The sequence below is a fragment of the Mus caroli genome, unplaced genomic scaffold (assembly GCF_978045245.1).
Source record: "Mus caroli unplaced genomic scaffold, Mus_caroli_1 scaffold_13, whole genome shotgun sequence".
NCBI lineage: Eukaryota > Metazoa > Chordata > Mammalia > Rodentia > Muridae > Mus > Mus caroli.
In genome coordinates, this window is record NW_028227268.1 from 34,731,885 (window position 1) to 34,737,484 (window position 5,600).

Here is a 5,600-nt window from a genome sequence, read left to right on the forward strand (position 1 = left end):
ATGGTGGGCACGAAGGAGGGCAGAGCCTCAGAATGGGGAGTGGGGAGCATCATCATCCCTCCCTTCCCCCTCCTCCTCCCCTCCTGCCCACCAATAGGAAGTCAGCTGCTGGTTTCCATGACGATGGCGCTGGACTGGTGGGCTGGACCGACTGGCAAGCTGGCAGGGTCGGGACAGAGGAAAGAGCAGGTTCCTTGCTGGATGGTAGCTTAGAAAGCTACCCCCTCCCGACCCTCCAACATGGCCTCTTCATCCCCTTGACCCCACAGACCCTCACTTCCAGGGTGCAGAGGAAAGGGAATAGAGACAGTCCTCTCCTTTCAGGCAAGACTGATGGAGATAGAACAATGTGACAGAGACCTAGCTGTAGAAAAGGACAGAGCTGAAATGGTGGGATTTGGAATAAAACAAAGAAATAAAAGTCTGAAAATAGAAAGACGAGCAAAAGGACAGAGTGTTGAAATAGGCTGAAAAACGACTTCAGCTTCCCCATGGCAGATCACATTTGGGGGACAGCCCAGCCTTCACAGGCTAGCAGGGGAGATCATAAGACAGGACCTGTTGGGCTGGTTTTACCCTCAACCATCAGGAAGTTCATCTTCTGTCTCGCCTTAGGCTTTATTTATTTGCTATGAAAAAAAAATGGCTTTTGGGAACAAGGGCATAGGAATTGCCCCAACCTAGGTGTCTGCCTGTATGTGGGGCACCTAGATCTCCTAGATCACCTAGAGAGAGAGAAGAATGTTGCTCCTAGACGCAAGACAAGCCAAGGTCGAGGGCCCTCATGTGGCACCCCTATGGAATGGCAGCTAAAACACAGAGAACACCCCCACCCAGACAGTAGGCTCCACTCAGGCCAGAGCCAATGGAACTGGGTAGGGGTGGGAGTTGCATAAGGAGAAGATAACATTCATTTCTCTAAAGCAGTCTAAACATCAGCACATATGCTATGTCATGGTTGTCATGTAACTTTCAGTCAGCATGTATATGCATGTCATATTACATGTATGTATAGAAGAGTATGTATAGTATGTCTGTGCATACATGGAGATCATTGCATTTATGTGTGCTATGAATCTCATTGGATATGTGTCTATGAATCTCATTGGATATATATCTATGCATGGATTTGTGTAATTGTATGTCTACTTGCCACAATGTCTATGTGCATGCAATTATGTATGAGTTTATCATTGCATTTTGCTATAAATCACAGATATCTATGCCATTATACAGCACTAACACCTTATGACATACATTGTCATGTAATAATGTACAATAGCATACAATGATCTATGTACATAATGATAAACTTGCCTGGCATGATGTACATGCTGTCTCTATATATATTTTCAGCCCTCCATGCCTAAGGGGGATTGAATATAGGATCATCTCAGGATGCCCCACTAAGTTCTCAAATGCTTAAGTCCTTTTATGTAAGGTGATGAAATATCTGCCCATGGCTCATACACATCCTTCTGTATACCCAAGGTCTCTTGCATGCGAGGCAAGCCCTCTACCACTAAGCCATACCCTCAGCCCCCCTTGCTTTAAATCATCTCTAAATTGTTTATACCTATTTTATAATACCATGTAAATGCTAAAATAATTGTACTATACTATTGAGGAAATCACAAGAATAGCAAACAAAGTCTATATATTATAAGAGACAGCTTCCTTTCTGATAGGGTCTTAGCTCAAGCTGATCCTTCCTCTTCCAGTTGCTGGGGTTGTAATTACATCTACAATTGGCTTGCAATCAAAAACACATTTTTTTTTTCAATCTGGTCAGTAGGATGGCTCTGTGGGTGGGACATTTGCCACCAAGTCTAACCACTGGAGTTTGATCCCCAGTAACCATGTGGTCAAAGTGGAGAACTCCTCCATGCAAGGTGTTCTCTGGCCCTAAATGCACACCACAGCACATTGGTACACTCACCGGCATTCACACACACAAATTAAATGTTTTTCAATTCATCAATGTGGCAATCCAGAGAGATCTTGATGATCTCGCTGTTAGTGTCTTATGTACATGAAGCCACATGTGAATGTCACTAATGGGTATATTCTTTGGCATTATATGTGTAAGTACTAATGAACATGTGTTTGGCCTAGGTGACTGTATACCCATGATACACCAGCCATGTCTCATGTCTATGTCACAAGTCATGCATGTGGCTGGCATCTGTGTACAGGCCCTGATGAAATGCACAAGATGATGAAAGTGTTTTATTAACACCAATGGCCAGTGTCGACATGAACAAGGCAGGTGGGCACACACTGTGCTAGCGTGGTTTTGCCCAACTCTTACACTAATAAGAATCCTCTTGGAGCCAGGCAGTGATGGCACACCTTTAATCCCAGCACTCGGGAGGCAGAGGCAGGCAGATTTCTGAGTTTGAGCCGGCCTGGTCCAGAGTGAGTTGCAAGACAGCCAGAGCTACACAGAGAAACCCTGTCTCAAAAAACAAAAAGAAAGAAAGAAAGGAAGGAAGGAAGGAAGGAAGGAAGGAAGGAAGGAAGGAAGGAAGGAAGGAAGGATGGATCCTCTTGGGCTGGAGAGATGGTTCAGCAGGTAAGAGCACTGACTGCTCTTCCAAAGGTCCTGAGTTCAAATCCCAGCAACCACATGGTGGCTCACAATCATCTGTAATGAGATCTATCTGATACCCTCTTCTTGTGAGTCTGAAGATAGTTACAGTGTACTTAGATATAATAAATAAAATCTCTTAAAAAAAAAAAAGGTTCCTCTAGACCAATGGTTCTCAAGCTATGGGCTGCAATCCCTTGGGGGGCAGACAACCCTTTTACATGGTAGCTCAAGATCATCAGAAAACACAGATATTTACATTACAATTCATTACAGTAGCACAATTACACATATTAAGTAGCAACGGAAATAATTTTATGGTTGGGGGGGTCACGACAACCATGAGGAATTGTGTTAAAGGGTAGCAGCGTCAGGAAGGTTGAGAACCACGGCTCTAGACTTTCTTAGATCAAAACCAGAGGCAAACAGTCTTCATTTTGAAGGTATAGAGAGTAAAAGGAAGCTGGCACAGAAATTAGGGCCAAAGGTAGAGGTCACCTCATACCCTTTCTTCACGTTGCTAGAAAGTCTACTTCCGGTGGCCCATGCCTTCCCACCCCCAGGCTGTGTCTTAGTCAGGCCAAGGTCTTCTGCTCATGTCAGCGAAGCCTGTCTTTCTGCATCAGTTCTGTTCCCGGGCATCCGGGGAACTCACACAACCCCAATAACAGAGTCAGACAAAAGCGAAACCAGTCCATTCTTTATTAGTGTTGAGGGCCCTGTAACCCTTACCCACCCATCCGTCTCCCTTCTGGAACCCCCAGTCTGCCTGCGGTGCAGGACCAAGGCCCCACACATCCTGCCCCACCCCATATCCTCACAGCATTCGAGAGAGCGGCTGTGTTGTCTCCCCAAGTATCAGGGGTCAGGAAGCACCGTGCTTTGGGGGAGCCATGAAGGTCTTTTGGGGAGCCTGGCCAAATGAGGGCGTGCGAGAGATGCTCACCTGTTTCCTTGATGTTGGGGTGGAGGACGGTGGCAGGGGGCCGCGGCGTGGCGTGGTCTCCGAAGCCCACAGTGCACTCATCCATAAAGTAGGAAACACTACACCCTCCAGTGCTGTTAGTAGTGCTTTCTACTTTATGGGTGACTGCACTGTCTGTCTGTCCACGGGGATTCTTCAGGCCACCTGCTCTTCTTGACGACTCCTGCTTTAATAAAGGCCCCTGCCCCCTCCCCTCCGTGTAACTTCCCAGGGACCCCCTCCACCCTGCCTGTGGCCCCCAGAGGGCCCGCCCTGGGCCTTGTGGGTGGTGACTCAGCATGGCGCCGGACGAGCCTCTTCTTCCCCCGCCCAACTTCCTCTTTGTAACCTTCTTCCCTCCACTCCCCCCCACCTACCCCCTCGGGTTTCCACCCTATTCTCTCCCTTCTCGGAGACACTCAGGTAGAGACCACTGCCACTCCAGAAGGCTCATCTCCATCTTTAGAACTGCAACATCATGGGTGGTGCTTCCCAGCCGTATGACCCACACTGTCTTGAATCCAACGGAGGCAGCCATGGCCTCCTCCCATAAAGGCCTCGGTGCCCAGTCTTCCCATTAGACAAAGGCCTCCACTCCCACACGCCTCTGCCTCCCCATTGGAACAAGGCCCCTGACTCCCTAACTCCTGCTCCTCAAGCTGGAATCCAAGTGTGTTGGCAGAAATGGTGGCCATGTTATGTGGAAAAAAATGCCTGGGCCCCGCTTGCCCATACCAGTCTCACTGTTTTAGCCTTTGCCCACCCTCGCAACTCCTCCCTACTCTCTAGCCCGCCTCCCTAAGAGCTTTAGAGTCTTTTATTTTCGAGAGGGGGGGCTCAGAAGTCAATTTTTTTGGGGGGGGGGGTTTCGAGACAGGGTTTCTCTGTATAGACCAAGCTGTCCTAGAACTCACTTTGTAGACCAGGCTGGCCTTGAACTCAGAAATCGGCCTGCCTCTGCCTCCCAAGTGCTGGGATTAAAGGCGTGCGCCACTACCGCCTGGCTAATTTTTCCTTTTTTAATTCTGCATTTAGAAGATTTAAAAGATGGGGTTGGGGATTTAGCTCAGTGGTAAGTGCAAAGCCCTGGGTTCGGTTCCCAGTTCCCGCAAAAAAAAAAAAAAAAAAAAAGATTTAAAAGATTGTAAAAGCTGTCCCCAATGAAGGCCAGTGGATCCAAGAGTCATTGCTCCTATGCCTAAAACTTTGTTAGGGAGCTCTGGCACCCAGCCCCTCCTGCTGTCCGGAATCTCCACTTAGAACCTGCACCCCAAGCCCTTCTCTGAGCCTTGGGCCCAGAATTAAAGAGCCCTGGTTGAGGCCAGAGTCAAGATTTAGGTCTTACCTGATGCTGCAGAGCTGAGAAGAGCTGGATCCAAAGTGGGGTTCCCTTCAGGGTGGGTAGGGCTTATAACCCCGAGGCCACGTGAGTCGGATCTCAGGGCGCCCAACGGTCTTGGAGCCCGCCTCCACAACGCATCAGCGATTAGCCGCCCCTCCCCTCCCTGGGGAGTGCAGACTGACAGGAAACCAGCGACAAGGCTGGGTATTGGCGGGAGGGGGGCGGGGTGGGGGGGACTGAAGAGGCCATCTCACATGCCCTGGGCAGGTGGCTTCCTGGCTCCCAGGCTTGCCCTTCCCCAATGGCTCCAGCCACAGGAGATGGTTCAAGAGTTGACACTGACTCGTTGGAGGTGACCCCAGGAGACAACAGTTCCCTGCTAGGGCCTTCAGTGAGCGCCCAGAAAAAAAAAATCCTGAATCCCAACACTAGAAAAGTACATTTCCCTGAGCCTAACCCCACCGATGGGCCTTTCCTCTGGTCACTGCCACCAAACAAAGCAGGGCTGCTCTGTATGTTCTCCTGAGAGGCTGTGGAAGGTTCAGAGGCATGAAGGGGAGTTGGAACCCATCCACCAACATCTTTCTTAGGTTCAGTGTCCTCAACATCTCTGAAAGCCACCATTTTCCCCAGGGGAGCCTCGCTGTTCAGGTGACACACACTATAGGGGTGTGGGTCACAATTGGATTGGGTCTACATGCTGT